At 40.2% G+C, this 12333-nt stretch overlaps 1 long non-coding RNA gene across 1 annotated transcript in view; it reads left to right on the top strand.

Moving 5' to 3' along the window:
• The window catches only part of LOC309668276, a 73664-nt gene extending 63979 nt beyond the window's left edge, over positions 1–9685 (top strand). Inside the window, exon 2 of the long non-coding RNA XR_014268180.1 lies at positions 9580–9685. This is a non-coding gene — a long non-coding RNA (uncharacterized lncRNA). The remainder of the gene's footprint in view (positions 1–9579) is intronic.
• Positions 9686–12333: the final 2648 nt, after the last annotated feature.

The raw sequence follows: 12333 nt of genomic DNA, 5'->3' as shown, positions 1-12333 counted from the left end.
TTTGTGGGAAATAAAGAAAAAATTATGCCCATATAACAGGCATATAAGTCAATATATGGAGAGAAATTGCATCTTGGATTGAGAAGGTTAAAGGTAAAAAGGGCTTCAGAGCTCATCACGGCCAAGGTCCTCATTTTATAAATGAGGAGACTGGATTGAAGGTGATTAGGCCAAGGGTACATTGAATTCATGACAAAACCAGAACTAGAACATAGGTCTTTTTTTTTTTCCTCCCTAACTATCCGTAGCCCCAGTTGGATTTGGGAAGGAAAAAAAATTGACCTAGAGTGTTTGAAATGTGCATGTTCCCTTCCTTTTGGGAATTCTCATAGCAAGGACCCTTTGGAAGGCCTCTCCGACTGTGGGTGGCACCCTGCTTAGCTTCCCTCCCAGCCTCCATCATCTCTTTCCCACTTCTAAACACTCAGGCCAATACAGGTTTCCCCCGCTATCAGAAAGTAGAGCGTTCCTATGAAACCTTTCGTGAGCCGAAATGGCTGAACGTGAAGGAGTAATTAACTTAGGATACGTGTTGCTAATGGATGCACAAAATAGACACAGATAAAGCACAGGCACAGTTCAAAGCTGTGGCAGCTTGGTGCTGAGATGCCCAGTGTATTTCCTGGGGAAGGAGCTTGGAGGTGCCACTCTCCCTGCTTAGGGTTCGAGCTGCCTCTGTAACAGCTGCCTGCAGAACGAATGCTGAACGCTGTTTTCTCTTTTTCATAAAAACGAAAATCCTCTTCAGATTTCTTTTGATTAGCGCAAACGGGTACAAATGTAGGTCTTTTGTAAAAGCAAAGTGGTATAAAGCGAACTTTTGAAAAGCAGAACTGTATCGCTCTGGACCAATCTAAACCTGAAAAATCAGAAGCGGTTGATGTTTCAACATCCAAGCCAGCTGGCGCTTGAATCAGGATAATACTGTCCTGTCAAAACTTAAACCCGCTTAGAACTTTGGTTTGGTGGCTGCTCCACATTGTATTTTCTATTTGTTTTAAATCTCTTGGTTTTTTGAAGGATATTTGCAGAAAAATAACATCTTTGCATTCTTGTCGGATCCTGATGCATACTGGTTTTCTAAAGTCCTAATCCTGTTAGTGAGACATGTTGATTAAACTATATCATGGGGGATTGTGGCATCTGAGAAGAAACAGCCAATTGGAGAATCTCACACTGTATAAACATAGACCTATCAAGGAGAAAAGACCCTGATTATTATTAATGAAAAACTGTTGCAAGAGATAAAAACAAGGTAGTAAATAGGCAAGAACGTATTGAAGGAAAATTATTATAAAATAGAGTATAAAAAATATTTAGATCTCTGGTCTGGAAGGAAACAAGAAACAGTGGTTGCCTCTGGGAAGAGGGATGGATGGCTGGAGATCAGGGTCTGCAATGGATCTCCAAAACTGAGATCAGACTTCTCAATTGTGAACCATGTCTTCGAAGCCTTACCTCATCACATTTCTCGTATCCTCTTCAAATGTGGTCATTATATTTAATGGACCAATTTTGCTCACCCTAAAGGTAGATTAATGTTGCCAGTTGTTGGCTGTTTCAGTGTGTAATGCACTAAATCAGGGTTTGTGACTAAAGGTTTCACATTGGCATCTATGGAGACAGCAGTTCTCAGCAGCAGCTTAATGGAAATCTTTCCATTTTGAAAGACATGATTTTTGATGTTTCTGCCATGGTTTTGCCTTCTCTGGAAATAATACCAGGGTTGCCATTATTTGTGATAGGAGAGAGCCTGTAGAAAGAAAGGATGTTGGCTTCAAGGTAAAGGTTTTGGCAGATCCAGTGCCATCTCACTGGTTACAAAGCCTTTCTGGAAAGCGTGCAATTATTCAGCTTGCACAGCACAATTAAGTAAACAATTCATTTAGTCTCTCTATTGATACTCCATCGCAGAAGGACTGGGGTGGCTCGGGAGATTGGAAATGGGAGCTGTAGCCTTTTCCCTGGACGTTGGTGCTTTGGATCTTTTTGTTAGGGTAGTGACCACATAGTGCCTCCCATCTGATGGCTGCGCAGCGACCCAGGTGAAACAGATTGGTGGTTTCAGGCCCATGGAGAGGCGGTCACATCTCAACATCCAGGATCCCAGCTGGCAGAAATATGTGAGGATTATACCAACGCGATTCTATTCCATTTGTGCTTTAGTGAAATTCGTATCTTGAAAATCCTACGTGCAATAAAGTGAACTTTAGAATATCTTCATAAAGCTCTGAGTGGAGGTATCAGCCTTCTACATTTGTCTGATGATTAGCACATTTGGCCTGCTTACTTTGGCTTAGAGACTTTAAGACTCTTTAGGGTCATAAGATTTCTCCCAGCTCTCGCCCACATTTGTGAATGTCGGGGGATAAAGATCTACTCACAGTACAAACTGCCAGAAGAAACACGGTACTTGGGTATAGGATTCTGTTTACAACTTGTACTAAACCACGGCACATCTTGGTAGTTTTAGGCAAAATGAGGCTTCTTGTGAAGAAACAGATATGCTTATAAACTATAAAGATGTGCTTATAAGCACCATTCAGACCTAAGATATTTGTTAACCTAGGCCTAGGGGGCTATGTTGATTGAACCACTAGTCTTTCCCAGAATTTTCATTTTCCATTCCTAATATTTAACAGCCTTCTCCTACACATATACACACACATGCGTGCACACACACACACACAAATTTACTAGTTCTATTACTTTTTCTAGTTGGAGGGAGGAATCCAGATCTGGACCTCAGATAGGTAAGCTTTTCAAAATTGAATGTAATACTTATAAAAGGAATATATATGTGCAAAATCCTAGGGTGCCACAGTTACCAGTGACATCTGCATAACCCTGTGATATTATGGAAAGTTACCATTTGCCTAAGGATTTTTTTGAAGACAACATGTGTTGCAGTGTTGGGTGTGTAAATAAATATTAATACAAAATGGATAATAAAATCCTCTTTAGAGCTTTGAAGGATGGAGTGGGCCCAAGCAGGGGAAAGTCTAGGCCCTTCTTTTCCACCAACTCATTCACCCCTAATATTTTGCTGTGATCTGAGGATGTTTCTAAAAAATTGGGTGCTTCTTGGTGTGGACACCAACTGGGCCTGAGATTCCTGGAATTTGATTTGTCAACGTCAGGCACCGTCTTTCAGGTGAAACATGCGCCACCCCCCATCCACGTGTGTGACAGGTGGAACTGATGGGAGAGCCCACAGGTGAATTTAGCGTGGTGTCAGTTGGCACATGCCTGAGCCACGTGCCCCTACCACTTACCCCAAGTTGTGGTCTTCGGAGGAACTGTCGAGGCATCGCTAGAGGGCGGCCCGTGATTGGCCACCTGATGCAGTACTTTCCTGGAGCCACGTTACAAGTCAGATCAGTGCGTGCTGCCTTCTGTCCTGGCAGTGGACTGGGTGATGCGAATGGGGGTTGGGATGGAGGTAGGGGTGGGTGTGGGGATAGCCCTTGAGTGGAAAACTAAGTAAATAATAAATGCTGGACTTCCCTGGTGGTGCAGTGGTTAAGAATCCGCCTGCCAATGCAGGGGACACGGGTTCGAGCCCTGGTCCGGGAAGATCCCACATGCCGCGGAGCAGCTAAGCCCGTGTATCACAACTACTGAGCCTGCGCTCTAGAACCGCGAGCCACAACTGCTGAGCCTGCATGCCACAACTACTGAAGCCCGTGCGCCTAGAGCCCCTGCTTCACAACAAGAAAAGCCACTGCAATGAGAAGTAGCCCCCGCTCGCTGCAACTAGAGGAAGCGCGTGGGCAACAACGAAGACCCAACACAGCCAAAAATAAATAAATAAATAAGTTCATATTAAAAAAATGAGCAACTTAGCAAAAATAAATAAATAAATAAATAAATAAATGCTTACCTCTATGGAAGAGGCACTCACCTAGCAGTAGCTAGTGGTAGTATTTATTTCTCTCTATTAAGAAGAATCATGGACTCTTACTTTCGGGTCCCTGTGAATAGATTACTATCATGAAAATATTTTAAAAACTCCTTTGCTTTCTTGGCAGAAAACACTGGAGAAAGGCATGGGAAAAAGAGTAGGCTTGGACCTTTCATTGTCTCTCTTCGTCTTTTCTCCTCAGCCTGACGGGATTAAAGGCCCACGAATCCCTTGGCTGTGGACTGAGTCTTTATACATTGGTCCTGAGACAGTCTGGGGATGTGGTGGGGTTGAATTTGTTTATGACATAGTAAAATGCCAGGGGTTGCCTTATTTCATTACTTGATTAAGGTTTATTATTTAAAATGCAAGGTATCACTTACATACAAAACTGAATTGGAAAAGAGTGAAGTTGGATCTTTCTGTTGACAAGAAAATTATCAACTCTCATAAATTCATCAGTGAATTACAGAAACACAGTGGGATGTTTTTTCAACTCCTTTGGTGAAGGCTGTGCTAATTCTTTTGCAAATTATTTGAGAAGAATCTTGTGGGAGGATATAGAACTGATTCATTGGCTTGCAGGAAGACTGATTTGACTTTCCTCTCCTGTGGTTGGCAGTAAATGCTTTTATTTAGTTTAGAGGAGAAAGGCTTTATAACCTCCTCTTTTACATGACTCATAACTTTCTGAGCAGTCACACTGTGCTTTACAATGAGGGGTGTTTGGAGGAAAGTGTTATCTAAATTGAGCCAGCCATTTTGAGTGTGAGAGCATGAAATACAGAAAGAGAAGCAATTGATCTATCCAAAGTTCAAATTTGCAATGTGCCCAGATCCAAAGAACTAACTTTCCTGTTAAGAGGAAAGATACTTGGTGGCTATCTTAAAGCAAACAAAATTAATTCTGGCTTTAAAGCTTTCAAACAGACATTTTCAACTTGCATAGGGTGCCCATAATTTTAGGAAAAGTAGGTTGCTCTAGGCTAGATTGTTTTCTCTGTTGCTGGGTGTAAATGTGCATGAAAGCTATTTGTTTCTCATGTAAAATTGGATCTGTTGACAGAAGCTTTTTTTTTTTTTTTTTTGAAAGCTTGGAGATGTAAGTTTGCATGAAAGACTTCACTCAGTGTTGTCTTTTCCTGAGAACTTGAATTTAGTCAAACATGTTACTGTGAGATGAATAACAATTTGAAATCTTTTACATAGATTTTCCTCTAAATTTGTATCACACTGGGTTTGTAAAGGAGAGTTAAAAGTAAATGTCAGTGGATTGGGGAGTGGGTTGAGAAGCCTCTAGGGTTGAAATATCATTTGGGAAGGGAATACTAGAGCTAAAATCATAATAGCTTGCATTTATCATCTCTCTTTTCATTGGTTACCTATTTCTGAACTCATAATCCATTTCTTTCTTGATATTAGAAAATTACTAGAATTGGAAGACTAGAAAAATGTAGAAAAGATTATAAAATTAGATTCTTAGACTTAGGAATTGAAATATTAAAAGTTTTCACACAAATTTCATATCATTTATAACCTAGTAAAGCAAAGGAGGCATCACATTAAGGTTCATATAGGGTCCAAATTTGTTCATTTCCAACAACATAATTTGAGGTTAAAAATTTCAGCTTTTTCTCTCTCTCTTTCTCTCTCCCCCCCTGTCCTTCTGTCCTTCTCTCCTTCCCTTGCATCCTTCCTTCCTTTTCTTCAATAACATTTAGACCTTTACAGTTTAGTGTCCCACAGAGTATGTTTAGCAGGCTCTCTTCAAAAATTGATGCAAAATATGACCTGCCCACACCCCCCGCAATTTGCATTCAAATGCCATACCTCTTTCACCAAGGATTGGAGGAGGGAGGAAAGGAAATTATGGATACATGGCTACTAAGTACATGTAATCATTGTACTCATTTGTCATATTGCTTCATTTGTATTTGGTCCAATCAGAAGAACTGGATTCTAGCCTTCATTCTGCCTTTAACTGGCTATTAACTTGTCCTGCTCCTTAACTTCTCTGAGTCAAGCTTTTCTCATCTGTTAAAACAAAATGGTTGGAATACATGGTCAGTGAAGACCCTTTCTGGATTCTGTGCATACTCTTAACTTCTCAGCCCTCTTTCTGGAGGCATTTTATTTTGTTTCCTGTCTGATTTCCCAATGAATGGAAGATTTCGCCTGTGGCTGACAGGATAAAAGAAGTAAGGATTGGGTTCTTCAGAACTTTTCTTGAGGCACATGGGAAGCTGTTTTCTCAAAGCCAAGAGGTGGTCACGTTGAAGCATACCGCTCGCCACGTTATTAATCCAGACACATGGGAATCGTCCACATAGAAGTCATCCTTCTTCCTCTCTCTCTCGCTTTCTCATTTTCTCTCTCCACCTCTTTCTCACCCTCCTATCCAGTCTCACTGCTTATTTTTACTTCCTAAATATTTCTTGCCTCTAACTTCTGTTTCCACTAACAATGCTCCAGATTGAGCCACCATCATCTCTTAACCTAAATTCCAGCAGCAGCCTCATAATTGATTTCTCCACTGCCAGTCATGCCCTATCCATTTCCCTCACAGTAGCTGGTGTGATCTCATTTTATTCCATTCTCTGCCTCATCCAGAGATGGCCTTCTTTTGATTCCTGCAGCATGCCAGCCTCTTCCTCTTATCAGGAAACATGCTATCCTCTTGATGCCAAATCAGATCTCCGAGACAGAGTTTTGGGTAAAGTAGAAAAGGATAGCTTTATTGCTTTGCCAGGCAAAGGGGGACACAATGGGCTCCTGCCCTGAAAAACTATGTGTCCCAACCTGGGAGGATTTGATGAGGAGTTTTATAGCAACGGTTTAAGAGTGGGGTTGCTGATAAGATTAGGGTGTGTGCAGGGTCTGCATGCCTTTACTCTCGTCTCAGGTGGTCTCCTAATCTTGATGAGCTTCTCTGGTCCTTTTAATCTTGCCTCAGGTGGTTTCTTGGCTGCTTCTCCCTTGATTAGCAACTGTTCGAATCTGCCCTTTGGAACTCAGGGAAGGTCATGGAGGCTGGAGTATTGCCTACAAGAAACGGGGGACAGAGAGGCTTCCATGCCTGGGAGCCCCACAGGGTCTTGCTCGGTTTCACTCTCAACCTGGAAAACTCCTTGTCCTACTTTTTACATGTCTGGAAACTTCTCTCCTCCATCATGTCTCAGCTTAAATATCACCTCTCTAGAGGGATCTTTCTCAACAAAGCAATTCTCTATCACTCTCCCTCTATCATTTTCCCTTCTTTCCTTTTTGGCACTTATTACAGGTTGTAAAGTATTTATTTGCTTGTGTAATAGGTCTTTTTCAAAAACTTAGGTGTGCAAAATGGAATATATTTCTCTATAGTTGAACCTAAGCCATCTCGTGAGTCCCCGTTTTGATTGCTGGCAGTGGGGGTGTGAGGGGGGGGTCTTGCCAACTCAAGGTAAATTCAGGTAATTATGTATTTTCTCAGTTTCTTTTTAAAAAATTTTTAATTTTATATTGGAGTGTATTTGATTTACAATGTTGTGTTAGTTTCAGGTGTACAGCAAGGTGATTCAGTTATACAGATAGTATATCCATTCTTTTTCAGATTATTTTCCCATATAGGTTATTTCTCAGTTTCTTTTTGGTAAATGCCCTTTCAGTTAAGAATGTGTTCCTGGGAATTCCTGGCAGTCCAGTGGCTAGGACTCTGCCCTTCCACTGCAGGGGGCGTGGCCAAAAAAAATAGATAAATAAATACACACCTTAAAAAAAATGTGTTCCTCTCACCCTTCTCATTTTATTCTCCCTTGAGGCACTTAAAATTCTGGAGACGCTTAAGTGTTTTCTTAGCATCAGGGACAAGGTGTCTAGTTTGTACTATTTACTGTGGATGGTCCCTACCTAATGTATCAATATATTGAATTTTGAAGGGAATCAGTAAATAATACCCCTCTTCCTTATAGCTCAGTTCTGATCAATTGAGCTATAAGACAGAAGAGGAAGGCATATGGGGATCAAAACAGCACTGCTATCATTATTAAAGCTGGTGTTAGAGAAAGTGTTTTATATCTGTGGGCAAGTGGATTTGCTTGTCACTGCTCTAGCTTCAGAAGACATTCTTAAAATAGTCTATAACAGTAAATGCTGAGGTGGTTTTAATTAGAAAAGAACAATGGTTGTCTTAATCTTTATTCTCCTATGTCTCTGCCTGGGGGGAAAGAAGTGGTCCTGGTGAATTTTTACAACACCATTTTAGTTATTTCTTTTAGAAAACGTTCTATAACAGTGTCTGGTCCTGTTAGCCACTCTAAATACTTGTCGAATGACGTTTCCTAAATGTGTTCATTTCGTTTTGAAACAGAAGTATTGGGAAATAAGAAGTATTTTATAGATTTTCGTGTGTGTGTGTGTGTGTGTGTGTGTGTGTGTGTGTTTGTCCTTTTAGGGGCACAAAAATGCAACATTGGAAGTAGGTAGGCAACCTTTAAGATGGCCCCCACTGGTCCCTGACTCCTGGTTTTTAAACCCTATGTAATCCCTTATCATTGAATGTAGGCTGGACCTACATTCACTTATAACAAATAGAATATGGCAAAAGTGGTGTGATGTCACTTCGGAGATTAAGTGACATAAATACCATGGTTTCTATCTTGACCTCTCTCTCCCTCTCTTTCTCTCTCTCTCTGAGGGAAGCCAACTGCTACAGTGGGAGCTGCCCTACAGAGAGGAGCCATGTGGCAAGGAACCGAGGGTGGGCTTTGGCTAACAGCCAAAAAGGAACTGATGCCTTCAATCTAATTCCTTTTGAGGAAATAGATCTTGCTGACAACCATGTGAATGAGCTTGAAAGTACATCCTTCCCCACTTGGCTAGAGCTTTCAGGTGAGGTTGCAGCCCCACCTGACAGTTTGGCTGCAATTTCATGAGAGACCTTGAGCCAGAGACACCCAACTAAGCTGTGCCCAAATTCCTTACCCACCGAAACGGTGAGATAATAAATGTTTATTGTTTTAAGCTGCAAAGTTTGGGGGTCATTTGTTATACCACAATAAATAACTAATACAGTATCTATGTGAATTAAGGATAACAGAATGTACCCAATCTGGCACGTAGTAGCAGAGAGAGGGCACTCAGATGGTGCCCAATGTATGCTTATTAGTATTTATTTTGTCTACCAACCAAAATATTTGTTAAATTTTTCTGGGATTAACATATACCCACTACTATATATAAAATAGATAACTAATAGGAACCTACTGTATAGCACAGAGAGCTCTACTCAATACTCTGTAATGGCCTATATGGGAAAAGAATCTAAAAAAAGAGTGGATATATGATATATGTATAACTGATTCACTTTGCTGTACACCTGAAACTAATACAACATTGTAAATCACCTATACTCCAATTAAAAAAAAAAAAAAATAGGGACTTCCCTGGTGGTGCAGTGGTAAAGAATCTGCCTGCCAATGCAGGGGACACGGGTTTGATCCCTGGTCCGGGAAGATCCCACATGCCGTGGAGCACCTAAGCCCGTGTGTCACAACTACTGAGCCTGAGCTCTAGTGCCCACGAGCCACAACTACTGAGCCCACGTGCCACAACCACTGAAGCCGACATGCCTAGAGCCCGTGCTCCACAACAAGAGAAGCCACCACGATGAGAAGCCTGCGCACCGCAACAAAGAGTAGCCCCCGCTCGCCACAACTAGAGAAAGCCCGCGCGCAGCAACAAAGATCTAACACAGCCAAAAATAAATAAATAAATTTATAAAACACACACACACACACACACACACACATACAAAACAAAAGATTTCATGTTGCCTTAAAGGAAAATGAGGTCTTTTGGGCAGAAGGCAGACAACTGTAGAGAGGTACTTACTTGTCTTTCGTCTGAGTTTATTGTTGAATAGAGGCGCCTGTATTGATTGCTGCTCCTAAAATGAGGAGGGGGTTGGGGGGGATATAATCAATTACAGCACATCACATTAGATAGACTATTAAAAATGATACCTGCAAGAGAAAATCACATTTAAATATAGGCTAGAAAATCTGGTAGAGGAAAAGACAGCTAAGTCAGTGCAGAGGGACCTCGGCTTTTGATAAAGTTAACAAATTTTAGTTCAGGGATTGTCTTTATAAATATCAGTTATAACAAATTTCTGCCATTACCATATATTTGGAGTATTAATGCAAAATATTTTCATCATGTCTTTTTCCATTCTGGAGGGGCCGAGAGGATCGGATATTGTTGTATATAGCCTCTGAGATAAGGTAATACATGCAAGAGGTGGGAACACATAGTGGTTGGGAGCATAAGCCCTGGAGTCAGATTGGCCGGGTTCAAATCTGGGCTCCCGCACTCCACTTACTAGTCGTATGACCTGTGGCACATTGCTTAGCATCTCTGAGCCCCAGTTTCCTCAACTTAAAATCATAATAATAGTACCTATGGGCAGGAATAGATTTCCATATAAAGATTTATCACAGTATCTGTCACATAACTAAATGTTAGCTCTCACTGATTATTTTTATTACAAGTACTGTACCCTGTGGCTGGCATGTAAGTAGGCATCCAATTAATATCAAGTTTCCTGCCCCTTCTTTCCCCCCTACTTCCTAAAATCTAGCCCATAATATTTTCTGAATTCTATCTATTGATTATTTATTCTCCCGATTCAAGAAATATTTTGATGCAGGAAATTTTAAAAATTTATGCGTATTTAAGGCTTCATTTCTCCTTTTAATTCTAAAGGTTTTAATGTTAGCGAAGCCTTCTGAGATCTTTCAGTGTAAAACTGCAATCAGCAGCTTGAAATCGCTAGGTAACAGAAGGTTTTTTTCTTTAAGTTTAAAAATTAGTAGCCAGCAGAATTAGAGGAGAGATTTCTATCATCTAGTTATTCTGGACATGTAGGATCCAGTGCCAGTTCTTTGCATTCTCTATGAGTATATCTAATTAGCAGGAAGGGCTGTAGTTGTCTGAAATTGGAGAAAGATGAGTGAATTCAGTGCTGTATCAACAGGATGGAATATTGTAGGAAAATTATGGAAGGAAAATGAGCAATAGGGGATTGTTTTAGACAAAATGCAAGAAGGGGTAACCTACATTAAAATAATTGTTATTTTTTCCTATTAAATAAAACTTTAATTTCAATTTGACAAGTTCAACATTGAGATTATCAATAAAGTCTCAAAATAATTCTGCCTTTGTTAGCTTTTGCATTTAAAATAATTCTGTTGAAAGGAGTAATTTTTTATCTTTATCACCAGCTCAATGCCTGCGATTGAACTGAATTCATTATTCATTTCCTAGGAAGAGATTATGCATATCAAACACAAGTAAATTAGGGTACTGCCAAGGAGTTGAGAAGTTTACAAAATTCTACAAGATCAGGTTTTCTTGATATGAACAGTGGAGAAGAGTTTAAATGCAGAATAAACCTAATATAAGAAAATAGCACCTTGAAAGTGAAACCCTCCAAATTCAATATTTGATTGAAGTTCCTTCATTTCTTCCTTAGGATGGAGGTGATTTTGTTCATTTGTTCTTTAATAAAATCTTATCAGTGGTCAGGTTCAGGTGCCCAAGGGTTATCCCTAAGCAAAACCACTGGGGGAACTACTTCTTTGTTCATTCATTTGTTCCTTTGATTCATTCATTCAACAAATACTAATGCGTACCTACTATTTGCTAAGCCCTATATTAAGCCCTGGGATATAGTGATGAACCAAACAGGCCTGGGTTTTGGGAAATGCTGCCTTTTATATTGAACCCCACCCTCCTCTACAGGAATATTCACAATACCTGTTAGCACATTAAAGGCTCTGAGAAGTCCTGCAGTGAAGAAGCCTGTTTAACCTTCTTTGACATAATGTTTCCTAGACTTTTTCATCCTCAAGGGTCTATTCTTTCTTGGAACATACTCTGGGAAATCTAGATTAAGATGAAATATGCTGCCAAGAAAGACAGGATGACATTGAATAACAAGGCAAGTAAAACACTTTTAATTCATACTTGTTGATTTCAGGGACTCTGTCACCAAGAAGCTTGGCACTGCAGTTAGTGACGAGGGAGCGCGCTACTGCCTTGATTTTGTTAAGACCTTTTCTATTCTCCATTTTGCAATGGCCACATTTTTCAGTTTAGGAAATCATACAAGTTCAACATGACCAGGGAGATTCTTCAGTTTGTTAACAACGGTCGTGGAGCTAGCTGTTTGCCAAAGGGAACCTCCTTAACATTCATGACCCACCGTTTGGGGGGAAATAGATAAAAATGTTAAATATGTGGTTGAATTGGATTCTTTAAAAAACATTCCAACAAATGTAACTGATCTGAAAAAAGTGATAATCTGCCTTTTTTAGAACTGTGTACTTTCATGAAGTTAAAATACCCATCAAAACTATATTATTGCATAGCAAAAAATTAATACATGTAAA

Source organism: Balaenoptera physalus (assembly GCF_965194825.1).
Source record: "Balaenoptera physalus genome assembly, chromosome: 10".
In the NCBI taxonomy this organism is placed as follows: Eukaryota; Metazoa; Chordata; class Mammalia; order Artiodactyla; family Balaenopteridae; genus Balaenoptera; species Balaenoptera physalus.
This window is presented reverse-complemented; position numbering and strand designations above follow the sequence as displayed.